Below are 16,200 nucleotides of genomic sequence, written 5' to 3'. Positions count from 1 at the left end.
GGAATATCCCAAAGGATCGTGGAATATCCCAAAGGATCGTGGAATATCCCAAAGGATAGTGGAATGTCCCAAAGGATCGTGGAATGTCCCAAAGGATCGTGGAATATCCCAAAGGATCGTGGAATATCCCAAAGGATCGTGGAATATCCCAAAGGATCGTGGAATATCCCAATATTTGACCCCCAGGGATCAAATCCAGCTCCAGGCCCTGCTCAGACATCCCAAAATTCCACATTTCCAGACGCTCCCAGAGCTCTGGAAGCCTTGGGAATGTTCCCATTCCGTGGGGAGCCGGATCAGCCCCGAACCCTCTGGAAGGAGAAATTTTTCCCGAAATCCAACCGGAATCTGCAGGTGACACCAGAGTCCAGGGAATCCAGGAATTTCCATCCCCATCCTCCAGGAATTCCAGAGCTGCACAGGGACCGGGAATGGTCCAATCCAGAGAAATTCCTGGAATAACCCCTGGAATCCCGAGCCAGCAGGGAGAGGGGATTGTCCCAGCCTGTGCCCCCTGAGGGATCCCAAGGGAATCTGAGATTCCCAAGAGAATTCCAAGTGGACAGGGCTGGGAAAACCCTCAGCAGGCCCTGCCTGGAGGACGAAATTGGGATTGGGATTTCCAGGGATTTTTTTTTCCTGGAGATCTCCATCCCCCTGGGATGGGACGGGATCCATAAAAATCCACAATTCCCTAAATTCCCACTCCATTCCAGCTGCATCCACACGAGATTCCCACCCCAACCCCATTCCCACATCATTCCCACTCCGTTCCAGCTGCATCCGTGTGGGATTCCCACCCCAATCCTCCCCATGGAATTTTTGGGGCCTCTCCTGCTTTTTGGGGAGCGTCTCCACGGGTTTTTGAGGAGCATTTCCATGGATTTGGGGTCTGTCCTCCTTTTTTGGGGCGACATCTCCGTGGATTTTGTGAATCTGTCCTGCTTTTTGAGGAGAATTTCCATGGGTTTTGGGATCTGTCCTGAATTTTGGGAGCATCTCCATGGGATTTTGGGAAGCATTTCCATGGGTTTTGGGTCTGTCCTGATTTTCTGGGGGACACCTCCATGGATTTTAGCATCTGTCCTGCTTTTTGAGAAGAATTTCCATGGAATTGGGATCTGTCCTGCTTTTTGAGGAGAATTTCCATGGGTTTTGGGTCTGTCCTGAATTTTGGGAGTCATCTCCAGGGGATTGTGGGAAGCATCTCCATGGAATTTGGATCTGTGCTGCTTTTTGAGGAGAATTTCCTTGGGATTGGTCTTATTCTGTTTTTTGGGAGCACTTCCATGGGTTTGGGGTCTGTCCTCCTTTTCTGGGAGACATTTCCATGAGTTTTTGGGATCTGTCCTGATTTTGGAGGAGAATTTCCATAGGATTGTGATCTGTCCTGATTTTTGGGAGCATCTCCATGGGATTTTTGGGGCCTCTCCTGCTTTTTGGGGAGCGTCTCCACGGGTTTTTGAGGAGCATCTCCATGGATTTGGGGTCTGTCCTCCTTTTTTGGGGGACATTTCCGTGGATTTTGGGATCTGTCCTGATTTTTGAGGATTTCCTGCACTGGGATGTGACTTCCAGGGTTTTGCCTCCCTAAAGCAGTGTCACTTCCAGAGGCACTGGAAATCCCGGAGAAATTCCATAAAAATCCACCCAGGCCGAGGTGTTCTGACTGAATTCCGGGGTTTTTTGCACACTGGGAATTTTGGAGCTGGAGAATGAGGATGGAATTCTGGGATTTTCCTTTCCTGGGGGATCCGGATTTTCCAAGCCGGCTGGAGGAGGGGATGAAGAATCCCAGGAATTTCCTGAAGATCATCGGGACCCTAAACCAGAATTTGGGATTATCTTGATCCCAAATTTTGGAATTCCAATGGAGGATTTTCCCTAAAATGGGAAAAATCCGAGAATGAGGAGAGGAGGGAAAATCCAGGAGTGCAGGAAACCGCGGGAATTTTAAAATTCGGAAGCTGAGCCCAACAGAGCCTCAAAATTCCCTCTCCTCAAAATTCCCAAATCCTCAAAATTCCCTTTTCCCGAGGCGTTGCTGCCATCTAGGGGCTCTCGGTTGAAAACATGGAAAAACTGAATTTATTCCCGGTTTCCCAACATTATTCCCAATTTTTTTTTCCCCTTTGGCTTTTCCAGCGTTTTTCTCCTGCTTTATTTGCAGCTTGGATCTTCCCTCAATTTTTATTCCCGGATTACACCCAGGGTTTTTCCAAGATTTTTCATCCCAGCAAAGATCATGTTTTATCCCTGGAAAAAAATCCTGGCAAAGACTTGGATGCTTCCCAGAAAAAAAACTTGGAAGGCACAAAAAAATCTTCAGGGCTCAGCTGGGATGTAAAACTCCCAAAAAACGGCAGGAATGTGGGAATTCCCAGCTCCTCATCCCAGCAAATCCCTCATTCCCACATGGACACGGAGCAGGATCCTCATCCCGCCCATTTCCTGCCCCATTTCCATAGGGAAAGGCTGAAAATTCCACAATTTTGGAGTTTTTTCCACAATTTCTGCCCCTTCTCCCACTCAGCCACCCAAAAGAATTTTGGGAATGAGGGAACATTCAGGGAAAAGTGGGAATTCTCCTCCTGCTCCTCCTTGGGATCCACCCAGATGCCATTTTCCCCAAATATTTTTATTCCCAGGCGTCCTGGATTCCTTTAATTCCTGGTGCTCCTCATCCTACCAGGGCAAAGCAAAGCAGGCATGGAAAAAATTCCATGATTTTGAAATCAAGCTGAAATCGAGGAATGGGAATTCCCAAGGAAAAGAGAGATTAAGGCATGAATAAGGAGCAGCCAAAGAAATGGGAATTGAAAGAAATTTAAAGGAATTCCTGGAATTTTTAAAGGAAAAATGGGATTTATTCCTGATTTTCCCAGAGGTTTTCCAGTGAACTTCCCGTGGATCCATCTGGGCTCATCCCGAGGGCTCCAGGATCCACCTGGATCCCTCTGGGAGCAGCTCCGTGCCCAGGGAATGCCAAAGGGGGAGGGAAAAGCGGGAATTCCAGCAGCCTTAGGAAAAAAATCACCTCGGAAAGATGAAAATTAGGATTCCTCCGTTTCCCTGAGGCCGCACCTGGGGGATATTGGAATTTTGGGGATTTATCCAGGATGTGCCGGGTTTTTCCTCTGTGGGAAGGGCTCAGTCCAGGTTTCATCCCAAATTCCTGCAGGACAGGGAAGGGAAAGCAAGAGGGGGAAGTGGGGATTGCAGCAGCCCTTGGGAAAATCCGTGGGAAATCCGGGATCAGGGCAGTTTTTACAGCCTGGAGAAACCAAAGGAATCTTTTTCCCTTGGGATCATTTCTCCCGTTTCTCCTCACCCCACGGGGCTCCCTTGGGATCCGTATCCAGCTCTGACCCCCTGGAAAACCCTGGGGCGTGAGGGAATCCCAAATTCCCAGCCCCAGGCGTTCTCTGGGATTCCAGGGGGAGGAGGATCCCAAAAAACCCAACCCTTCCCACCCCTCAATTCCAGTGAAATGATCCCAATTCCCATGGAAATGATCCAAGTTCTGATGAAAAGAATCTCAATTTCAATGAAAATGATCCCAATTCCAATGAAATTATCCCAGTTCAAATGAAATTATCCCAATTCCAATAGAAATGATCCCAGTTCCAATGGAAATGATCCCAATTCCAATGGAATGATCCCACTTCCAATGGAAATGATCCCAATTCCAATGGAAATGATCCCAATTCCAATGGAATGATCCCACTTCCAATGGAAATGATCCCAATTCCAATGGGAATGATCCCAATTCCAATGGAAATTATGCCAGTTCCAATGAAAATGATCCCAATTCCAATGGAATGATCCCAGTTCCAACGGAAATTATCCCAGTTCCAATGGAATGATCCCAATTCCAATGGAATCTCAGTTCCAATGAAAATGATCCCAGTTCCAATGGGAATGCTCCCAGTTCCAATGGGAATTACCCCAATTCCAATGGAACGATCCTGATTAACTCAGATTCGCTTTTTTCCCAGCCCTGAACCTCCAGATCCTGGCGCAGGCCGGGATTTGGGATCACCGGGAATGAAGGGATTGTCCCAGTGTCCTCCAAAGATGGATCCAGCCCCAAATCCTGGTGCAGGTGGAGATTTGGGATCACCTGGAATGAAGGGATTGTCCTGATGTCCTCCAGAGCCAGATCCAGCCCCACATCCCAGTGCAGAGAGGGATTTGGGATCACCTGGAATGAACACATGGGATTGTCCCGGATGGAGGTGTGGGATTGTCCCAGTCTCCCCCAAAGCCAGACCCAGCCCCAGATCCTGGTGCAGAGATTTGGGATCACCTGGAATGAACACATGGGATGATCCCGGTGTCCTCCACAGCCAGATCCAGCCCCACATCCCAGTGCAGGTGGAGATTTGGGATCACCTGGAATGAACACATGGGATTTTCCAGGATGAAGGTGCAGGGTTGTCCTGGTCTCCTCCAAAGACAGATCCAGCCCCAGATCCTGGTCCAGAGATTTGGGATCACCTGGAATGAACACATGGGATGATCCCGGTGTCCTCCACAGCCAGATCCAGCTTCACATCCCAGTGCAGGTGGAGATTTGGGATCACCTGGAATGGAGGTGTGGGATTGTCCCGGTGTCCTCCAGAGCCAGACCCAGCCCAGCATTTCAGGGCAAGTGGAGATTTGGGATCACCTGGAATGAACACATGGGATTGTCCAGGATGGAGGTGTGGGATTGTCCCAGTCTCCTCCAAAGCCAGACCCAGCCCCACATCCTGGTTCAGAGAGGGATTTGGGATCACCTGGAATGAAGGGAATGTCTCAGTGTCTTCAAAGACAGATCCAGCCCCAGATCCTGGTTCAGAGATGGATTTGGGATCACCTGGAATGAAGGGATTGTCCTGGTGCTCTCTAAAGATGGATCCAGCTCCACATTCCAGTGCAGGCAGGAGTTTGGGATCACCTGGAATGAAGGGGGTTTTGGAATTGTCCTGGTCTCCTCCAAAGACAGATCCAGCCCCACACCCTGGTTCAGGCCCAGATTTGGGATCCCGTGGAATGAAGGTGAGGGATTGCCCCGCACCAGATCCAGCCCCACATCCAGGGACAGATTCCCCTGGACTCCAGGGTCTCCAACATCCTTCCCAAGCCCTCTCCATGGCTCTTTGCTGGGAATTAGGGATCAAACACCGGGAAGGCCGAGGGAGCTCATCCCAGGGAGCTCATCCCACAGTTCCTCCCCATCCCAGTCCTTCCCAGTCCCAGGACAATTCCTTCCATGGCACAGGGGGCACCTCCAGCAGGTCCTTCCCAGTCCCAGCTCTCCTGCTCCAGGCTCCTTGGATCCTGCTGGATGCTCCTTGATCCCTCTTGGAGCTCCCTGGAATTCCCCATCCTTGCCATCCAGGATTTTTATCTCCACCAGGGGCTGGGAGGAGCTGGGGGCTCCTGCAGGTCCCCAGACGAGGCCGTGGAAGGGCTCGGGATTCCATGGAATTCTCCCTGTCTCATCCAGGGAAGAAGGATCCGAGGTTCCACCCAGTCCAGCATTCCCAAGTGTCCAGGGCCGCTGGAACCTCCTCTGAGGCGTTTTGGAGGTGCCATTTTAATAGAAAATATCGTTTTATAGGAAATGTTATTGAAAGAGAACAATCTTTTATAGAGAAAATAAAATTTTATATGAAAGCATCCATCCATGGATCCCCCATCCGTTATCCTGGAGAGGGAGGGAGGGAGGGAGGGAGGGAGGATGGATGGATGATGGATGGATGGATGGATGGATGGATGGATGGATGGATGGATGGATGGATGGAGGGATGGATGGAGGGATGGATGGATGGATGGATGGATGGATGGATGGATGGATGGATGGACGGATAGATGGACGGATGGATGGACGGTTGGATGGACGGATGGATGATGGATGGATGGATGGATGGATGGATGGATGGATGGATGGATGGAGGAGGGATGGATGGATGGTTGGATTGATGATGGATGGATGGATGGATGGATGGATGGATGGATGATGGATGGAGGGATGGATGGATGGATGGAGGGATGGATGGATGGATGGATGGAGGGATGGATGGATGGATGATGGATGGATGGATGGATGGATGGAGGGATGGATGGATGGATGATGGATGATGGATGGATGGATGGATGGATGGATGGATGGATGGATGGATGGAGGGATGGAGGGAGGGATGGATGGATGGAGGGATGGATGGATGATGGATGGATGGATAACGGGGAAAAGCAGGGAATCTTTTCCCGAGCCTTCCCGGCCGAATCCACACGGTGGCAGCAGGGATCTGCCGGTGGAGCGCCGAGCGATTCCCGCGCCGCTTTTCCCAAAAAAACCCCGGGGATGGGGACCGAGGAACAGCTCCGTGGAAGGGGCTCAGAGACCCCCGGAGAGATCCCAAGGGAATTCCGCTCACAGGGAGAGAGAGCGGGAAAGGTCCCTGCCCTGTGTCCCGGCTGTGTCCGAGCGCGTCGGTCCAGGACACGCCGATCCCTCCGGAGCGGGGGATTCCTGCAGGAACTCCGGGAATTCCTCCTCAGGAGGCACTGTGGGACAGGGAATGGGATCCGGAGCGGTTCGGGTTGGGTTGGTGGGACCTTTGAGCCCGTCCCATTCCATGTCCGGACTCCTTCCCGGGCCCCAGCCGCCTCCAGCCCCATCCAGCCCAGCCTGGGACATTCCAGGGATCCAGGGGCAGCCACGGCTTTTCTGGGAAGCTGTGTCAGGGCAGGAATTTCTTCCCAAATTCCCCTCAAATTACCCTATTTCAGTCTGGCCCATTCCTGCTCGTTCTGACACTCTGGAACTGAGGAACATTCCCTCTCCAGCTTCCCTGGAGCCCCTCCGGACACTGGAAGTTGCTCCAAGTTCTCCACATCCCTCCATCCATCATTCCCCATGAATCCATCCATCCATCCATGGATTCCACCATCCATCCATCCATGGATTCCACCATCCATCCATCCATCCATCCATCCATCCATCCACGGATTCCATCCATCCCTCCTCCATCCCTCCATCCATCCATCATCCATTCCATCCATCATCCATTCCATCCATCCAAGGATTCCATCCATCCATCCATCATCCATCCATCCATGGATTCCATCCCTCCATCCATCCATCCATCCATCATCCATCCATCCATCCATCCATGGATTCCATCCCTCCATCCATCCATCATCCATCCATCCATCATCCATCCATCCATCATCCATCCATCCATCCCCCCATCCGTCCGTCCGTCCCTCCCTCCATCCATCCATCATCCATCCATCCCTCATCCATCCATCCATCCATCCATCCATCCATCCATCCATCCATCCATCCATCCAATCCCTTCAGCATCTCCATGGCCTCTGGACCTTCTCCCACAGTTCCGTGCTGGAGCAGAGAATTCCCGGTGGGATCCCAGGCGAGATCTTCCCTTCCCTTCCCTTCCCTTCCCTTCCCTTCCCTTCCCTTCCCTTCCCTTCCCTTCCCTTCCCTTCCCTTCCCTTCCCTTCCCTTCCCTTCCCTTCCCTTCCCTTCCCTTCCCTTCCCTTCCCTTCCCTTCCCTTCCCTTCCCTTCCCTTCCCTTCCCTTTGTCACTTTAGTGTGACTATAAAATCAGTAATCATTAATGTAAAGAAATAATAATTTAAATAAAAAATACTAATTAAGTGTGAGTATTAAAATAATTCCTGCTGGGGTCTCAATCCTACAATTAAAGGCAACCCAAATTATTTTATTTTTCCTTTGTTTTGGTTGTTTTATAAAATTATTTGTGATTTAGAGTTGACAACAGTAGTACTATAATAATAATAATAATAATAATAATAATAATAATAATAATAATAATAATAATAATAATCGTAATAAAGTTCATTATTGATAATTTCAGATTTAATCAATATTTTGTTGATTTATTATTGATAATCCCTGATTTAATCAATATTTGTGTGAGTTTATTACTGATAATTCCTGTTTTTTATCAATGTTGTGTGGATTTAGTTTTGATAATCCCTGATTGCCATCAATATTTAGATGAGTTTATTATTGATAATTGATTTCCATAATTGACATTGATTTCCATCAATATTTGCTGAGTTTATTATTGATAATCCCTTATTTTGATCCATATTTGATCAGTTTACTATTGATAATTCCTGATTTCTACCAACATTTCACGAGCCCATTGATAATTCCCAATTTCCATCACTTTGAGCGAGTTTCTTACTGATAATTTCCGATTTTGATCAATATTTGGGATCACTGAGCTGGCCCTGCTGAGTTTTTTAACCTTCATCCTCCTCCTGCTGGGATTTCTTGGAATTCCAGCGGGATTTAGGCCGGGCTTTACCTCACCTGGTGAGACTTTGTTAACCCCGGATTAATAATTATCAATAATTATCAATAATTATCCTCATTTATCCCAGCAAGGGAGGGATATTCCATCTGGGAATGCTTTTCCTGTTCCTTGAGCCCAGAATTCCAAGGGAGAAGGGGAAGAAAATTCCATAATTCCATTTTTTTCTGCTCGGCACAGAGAACGAAAGGAGGGAATTCCCGGGAATTCGGAGCTGGGGTGGGAGAGAGCAGAATCCAGAGGGGGGGAAAGAATTCCCTTGGAATTCAAATGGGGGGAAAAAGGCCTGGGATGCACAGAGGGAGGAATTTTCCACCTGGGAATTGTGCTGCTAATTCACCCCAGCAAACGGAGATCCGGCAGATCCGGTGATCCCGAGAAAAGCTGGAATTGGGGAGGTGCTCCCCAAAAAACAGGACAGGCCCCAATCCCGAGGAAATTCTCCTCAAAAAGCAGCACAGACTCAAATTCCATGGAAATGCTGCCCAAAAACCCATGGAGATGTCTCCCAAAATTCAGGACAGGCCCCAAATTCCATGGAGATGTCTCCAAAAAGCAGGACAGATCCCAGTTCTATGGAAGTGCTCCCAAAAAAACAGAACAGGACCCAATCCCAAGGAAATTCTCCTCAAAAAGCAGCAGAGATCCAAATTCCATGGAAATGCTGCCCAAAAACCCATGGAGATGTCTCCCAAAATTCAGGACAGGCCCCAATCCCATGGAACTTCTCCTCAAAAAGCAGGACAGATCCCAATCCCATGGAAATTCCCCTCAAAAAGCAACACATTTCCCAATTCTGTGGAAATTCTTCTCAAAAAGCAGGACAGATGCTAAAACCCATAGAGGTGTTCCCCAGAAAATCAGGACAGATCCCAAAACCCATGGAGATGCTTCCCAAAATCCCATGGAGAGGTTCCCAAAAATCAGGACAGGCCCCAATTCCATGGAAATGTCCCCAAAAAGCAGGACAGAACCTAAAACCCATGGAGATGTCCCCCAAAAAAGGAGGACAGGCCCCAAATCCATGGAAGTGCTCCCAAAAAAACAGAACAGGACCCAATCCCAAGGAAATTCTCCTGAAAAAGCAGCACAGATGCTAAAACCCATGGAGGTGTCCCCCAGAAAATCAGGACAGACCCAAAATCCCATGGAGATGCTTCCCAAAATCCCATGGAGATGCTCCCAAAGATCAGGACTGATCCCAAAACCCATGGAAATTCTCCTCAAAAAGCAGGACAGATCCCAAAGCCCACTGAAATGTCCCCCAAAAAAGGAGGACAGACCCCAGATCCATGGAAATGCTCCTCAAAAACCCGTGGAGACGCTCCCCAAAAAGCAGGAGAGGCCCCAAAAATCCCACGGGGAGGATTGGGGTGGGAATCCCACACGGATGCAGCTGGAATGGTGTGAGGATTTAGGGAATTGGGGATTTTTATGGATCCCATCCCATCCTAGGGGGGTTGGAGATCTCCAGGAGAAAACTCCCCGGAAATCCCAATCCCGATTTTCCCCACCCTGGTTTTTCCCAGCCTTGTCCCTTCTCCAGAGCCCTTTGGGATTCTCTTGGGAATCTCAGATTCCCTTGGGATCCCTCGGGGGGCACAGCCCGGGACAATCCCCTCTCCCCGGTGCCTCGGAATTCCAGGCGTCATTCCCGAGGCAGATCCGGGCGGGACGAGCCCCGGGATCCCGGGAAATCCGGGAAAACCCCGGCGGCGCCCGAGCCTCGGGAAATGGGAATTTAATCCCGCTCCGGGAATCGGATCCGGCGCGTCGGGGGGACGGGAATTCTGTGGGATCGGGAGCGTCGGGATCCGCAGCGGGAACGGGGCCGCTGCAGCCTCGCGGTTGGGATTTGTCCCCGGAAAATTCCCGGCTCGTCCCAGAGATGTCGGGCTTGGATCAGGGAACGGCTCCAGGCCGAGCTCAACCCGGCCCAGGCGGGGCCGCTCCGCCCTTCGAGCCCCGCCCGGGACTTTGAGCCGCGGGTCTGGGGAAAACAAACCGGGGACACCCCTGGGGACACCCCCGGGGACAGCGGGACCTCCTGGGGACACCGGGACCTCCTGGGGACACCCCTGGGGACACCCCCGGGGACACCGGGACCTCCTGGGGACACCGGGACCTCCTGGGGACACCCCTGGGGACGCCCAAAATCTCCTGGGGACACCCCTGGGGACACCGGGATCTCCTGGGGACACCCCCGGGGACACCCAGAATCTCCTGGGACACTCCTCAGGACAGTCCTGGGGACACTTCCAGGGACACGTGGGATGTCCTAGGGACACCCAGAATCTCCTGGGGACATTCCTGGAGACACTTGGGATCACCCGAGGACCCTCAGGATCTCCTTGGGACACTCCTGGGGACATCCAGAATCTCCTGGGGACCCTTGGGATCTCCTTGGAACACTCCTGGGGACACTTGGGATCACCTGGGGACACTGGGGATCTGCTGGGGACATTGCCAGGGATGTCCTAGGGACACCCTGGATCTGCTGGGGGCACTGCTGGGGACACCCAGAATCTCCTGGAGACACTTGGGATCACCCAAGGACCCTCAGGATGACCTGGGGTCACTCCTGGGGACACTTGGGATGACCTGGGAACACTGCCAGGGATAACCAGGATCTGATGGGGACACAGAATCCTCTGGGGACACTTGGGATCACCTGGGGACATTGGGGATCTGCTGGGGACATTGCCAGGGACACATGGGACGTCCTAGGGACACCCTGGATCTGCTGGGGACACTCCTGGGAACACCCAGAATCTCCTGGAGACACTTGGGATCATCCTGGGGACACTGGGGATCTGCTGTGGACATTGCCAGGATCTTCTGGGGACACTCTTGGGATCACCTAGGGACACCCTGGATCTCCTGGGGACACCTGGGATCTCTCGGGGACACTGCCAGGGATAACCAGGATCTGCTGGGGACACTCCAGGGGACACAGAATCCTCTGGGGACACTTGGGATCAGCTGGGGACACTGGAGATCTGCTGGGGACATTGCCAGGGACACGAGGGATGTCCTAGGGACACCCTGGATCTGCTGGGGACACTTCTGGGGACACCCAGCATCTCCTGGGAACACTCCTGGAGACACTTGGGATCACCCGAGGACCCTTGGGATGACCTGGGGACACTTGGGTCATCCTGGGGACATTGTCAGGGACACATGGAATGTCCTAGGGACACCCTGGATCTGCTGGGGACACCCCTGGGGACACCCAGAATCCTCTAGGGACACTTGGGATCACCTGGGGACACTGGGGATCTGCTGGGGACATTGCCAGGATCTCCTGGGAACACTCTTGGGATCACCTGGGGACACCCTGGATCTGCTGGGGACATTCCTGGGGACACCCAGAATCTCCTGGGACACTTGGGAACATCCTGGGGATCAGCTGGGGACAGTCCTGGGACACCTGGGATCTCTCGGGGACACTGCCAGGGATAACCAGGATCTGATGGGGACACAGAATCCTCTGGGGACACTCTTGGGATCACCTAGGGACACCCTGGATCTGCTGGGGACACTCCTGGGGACACCCAGAATCCTCTGGGGACACTTGGGATCACCTGGGGACATTGGGGATCTGCTGGGGACATTGCCAGGGACACGTGGGATCTCCTAGGGACACCCTGGATCTGCTGGGGACACTCCTGGGGACACTTGGGATCACCCGAGGACCCTCGGGATCTCCTTGGGACACTCCTGGGGACACTTGGGATGACCTGGGGACACTCCTGGGGACACCTGGGATCTCCCGGGGACACTGCCAGGGATAACCAGGATCTGATGGGGACACTCCTGGGGACACAGAATCCTCTGGGGACACTTGGGATCTGCTGGGGACATTGCCAGGGACACGTGGGATGTCCTAGGGACACCCTGGATCTGCTGGGGACACTCCTGGGGACACCCAGAATCTCCTGGGGACACTCTTGGGATCACCTGAGGACCCTTGGGATCTCCTTGGGACACTCCTGAGGACACCTGGGATCCCCTGGGGTCCTCCTGGGGACACTCCAGGGGACACCCAGAATCCTCTGGGGACACTTGGGATCACCTGGGGACACTGGGGATCTGCTGGGGACACTGCCAGGGACACATGGGATGTCCAAGGGACACCCTGGATCTGCTGGGGACACTCCTGGGGACACCCAGAATCCACTGGGGACACTCCTGGAGACACTTGGGATCACCCGAGGACTCTTGGGATGACCTGGGGACACTCCTGGGGACACTCCTGGGAACAGAATCCTCTGGGGACACTTGGGATCACCTGGTGACATTGGGGATCTGCTGGGGACATTGCCAGGATCTCCTGGGGACACTCTTGGGATCACCTAGGGACACCCTGGATCTCCTGGGGACACTCCTGGGGACACTTGGGATGACCTGGGGACACTCCAGGGGACACCCAGAATCCACTGGGGACACCTGGGATCTCCTGGGGACACTCCTGGGGACATTCCTGGGATCTCCCGGGGACACTGCCAGGGATAACCAGGATCTGATGGGGACACCCCTGGGGACACAGAATCCTCTGGGGACACTTGGGATCTCCTGGTGACATTGGGGATCTGCTGGGGACATTGCCAGGGACATGTGGGATGTCCTAGGGACACCCTGGATCTGCTGGGGACACTCCTGGGGACACCCAGAATCTCCTGGGGACACTCTTGGGATCACCCAAGGACCCTTGGGATCTCCTTGGGACACTCCTGGGGACACTTGGGATCCCCTGGGATCCTCCTGGGGACACTCCAGGGGACACCCAGAATCCACTGGGGACACTTGGGATCAGCTGGGGACACTGGGGATGACCTGGGGACACTCCTGGGGACCCCCAGAATCTCCTGGGGACACTTGGGATCACCCTGGGGATCTGCTGGGGACACTCCTGGGGACACTCCTGGGACACTCCTGGGGACACTCCTGGGGACACTCCTGGGGACACTCCTGGGACACTCCAGGATTCCCCGCTCCTGCAAAAGGCGAGTTCAATGAATTAATCACTTCATTAACCCGTTAATTGCTCCTTTCCCGCCTCCCAGCCCCTTTTCCTTCCCCGGGACCCGGAGCCCTCCCGGCCCCGCGCCCGTCCCGGCTCCTCCCGGCGCTGGAAAACTCTGGAAAAACGCGGAACTTCCACAGGAATATTTTCCTTCCCATCCCCGTTTTTCCAGGTGGATTTCTCTCCCTTTCGAGGGAGATTCCCGGGATAATCGCTTGGGAAAAAAGCGCTGGGATCTCGCACGAAAAACCTTCCCAGAGCCATCATCTTCCTCCCGCCGCGCGGGGAGCCAACTTTTCATCCCAGGGTTCGTTCCCGGAGCTTCTGGGCTCGGTTCGGTTTTGCTTTTTCCGTCCTTGTGTGGAAAACCGGGATGGGATCCTTGGGGTTTTCCTCCTGAGGGATTTTCCCGGGAAATTTCTCCTTCCTGCTCCAGAAATGGGCTGACATCCCTAAAAAAAATAACCAAAAATTCAAAAATCGGAAAAGGACTTTTTGAGGAGAATCTTAATTTATGAAAATCAATTTTTTTAAAAAAGGGTTTTTTGAGGAGAATTGCAGCCGATAAAATCGCTGATTGGGGAGATTTTTCCAGACGGGTTTAATCAACCTGAGAACGTCTTTTCCATGGAAAAAATGGGATGTGGATCCCTTTCATCCCAAAAAAATCCGCGCATCCGAGTTGGAAACCCTCCCGCGAGGGATGCGGGGGATAACGGGATGCTCCTAAAAAAAATCCCAAATAATCCCAGCGCGCGTTCCCGCGGGAATCGCGGCATTTATCGAGCAGGAACATACCTTAGGAAACCATGGAGATGCGCCGGGGAAGGTGGGGAGAGAAATTCCCGCCGGGAAAGCTCCGGGAATTCCGCGCTTCGCATCCCGATGGATGCAGCCTCTAATCCAGAGAGCCGCGCTCGGCTTTTGTCCGCCAGGCAGAGCCGGGAGAAGATGGGAAAAATAAAATATAATTAAAAAAAAATAGAAAAAAATTTAAATTTAACCCCAAAAAGGATTTGGGGCAGGTGAACCCTCCTGGAGCGGATTTTTGGGGTCCCTGTCACCCCCTGACCCCCCCCGCGGACAGACCCCGGGGTGCGGCCGCAGCCTGACCCCCCTCAAAATAATAATAATTGTAATAATACCAATAAAACCACTAATAATACCAATAACAATAATAATAATAATTATTATTATTTTTAATGGATCTCTTTGCGTAGCCGCTGCCCGGACCTGCAGGATAAAGTGGATTTTTTTACTTTTTTTTTTTTCTAAATTTTTTTTTTTTTTTGCCTGAAAGTGCCGAATCTTCCCCCAATTCCAGCAGGAAGGAGGGAAAACAAACGCGGCGTTTGAAGTGCGGGTTTTTCCTGCCGGGCAAGGAGGGCTCGGGCTCGGCTCCCGGGGTTTCACCTTCCCCCAGCGCCGCCAGAGCAGAAATATTTAATTTTCAACTTTATTCCCAGGCTCCTTCCCCCCCATCCCGGCAAATAATTCAATTACGGCGGCAGAAACGCGGCGGGGCCGGGGTTTTTCCCCCGAAAACTCCGGGAATCGGCGTTTTTTGGGAAGCAGAGACGGAGCGAGATTTATTTTCGTTCTCCAAAGTCGCGCCTGAGCCGAGCTCAGAGTCCGGGCGCAATTTGACACCTCGGGAAGAATTTTAAAATCTCTTTTTCCCCCCTCCCCACAATGCGGTGATTTTAGAGAGGGATCGGGGCGGATTTAGGGATGGAAAAGCAGAAAACCCCAAATCGCGCAGGTTTAGGCGCGGCTTAGGCCGAATGTTGAGCTCCAGGCCGGGTTTAAACCCGAAGCGGAGGAGCGGGGCGGGTCAGGCCGGGCTTTGGGGTCCGTTTTGGGGCCGGGGGGCGGTGCGGAGGCTCCGGGGGGGTTTTTGGGGAGGGGGCGGCGGAGGCGGCGGGGCCGAGTCCCTTTTACAGCTGCGAACAAAAGGCAGCGCCGGCGCCGGCGTCACGTCCCGCTGAGCGCTCATTCCCAAAGCTCCCGCGGCTTTTGGGGCAAAATCGGGAATTCTCCGCCCGGCCCGGCCCGGGCCGGCCCCCAGCCCGCCCCGTAATTAACGCGGCTGTTAATTAATGAGGGCGGCACCCGGGCCGCGGAAGGTGCGGGGGGTTGGGGGGAAGATTTGACGGCCCCCCCCAGGGAGGGAGGGATGGGAAAAGCGGCTCCAAATCTTGGAGGTGGGGAGCATTTAATTAATTTATTTATTTATTTATTATCATTCCATTTATCTCTTATTTCATTCGTGTTCCTTTTTAATGTCTCACAACACTTTTTTAAAATTTTAATTTAAAATTTTCAACTTCAACTTATTAATTTGCTTTAATTATTATTCCATTTCAGTGCCATTCATTTTAACTTTCATTTATTTTTAAATGTTTATTCATTTATTACAATCTTTTTTTTGGTCCAAATTTTTTTTTAAATTTGCATTTTTAAATTTTATTTTATTTTTCAATCCACGCCGCAATTCCCCCACCCTCAGCCGGGCTCACCCCGTGCCCCGCCCGCCTTTCCCCTCCTGGAATCCGCTTAGGGGGGAAAAACCCTAAAAAATCCTAAAAAAACCCCCCAAAAAACCCCAAACCCCCACAACCCCGCAATTCCTGACTTTCCCCCGCTCTGTTTCATCCCAGCTTTCCATGAGGAACCTGAGAATGACCAAAAACATCCCCCAAAAAAATCCCTCTGGGAAGGAGCGCGGGGCTCCGCTCCCATTGGTGCCGGGGCCGGCCGCGGATCCCCCTTCCCATAAAAGAAAGGAGCCGGAGCCTATCAGAGCCCGCCCGTCCT

The sequence above is a fragment of the Fringilla coelebs genome (assembly GCF_963513975.1).
Source record: "Fringilla coelebs genome assembly, chromosome: 22".
NCBI lineage: Eukaryota > Metazoa > Chordata > Aves > Passeriformes > Fringillidae > Fringilla > Fringilla coelebs.
The sequence above is the reverse complement of the archived record's forward strand: the minus strand, read 5'-3'. Positions refer to the sequence as shown.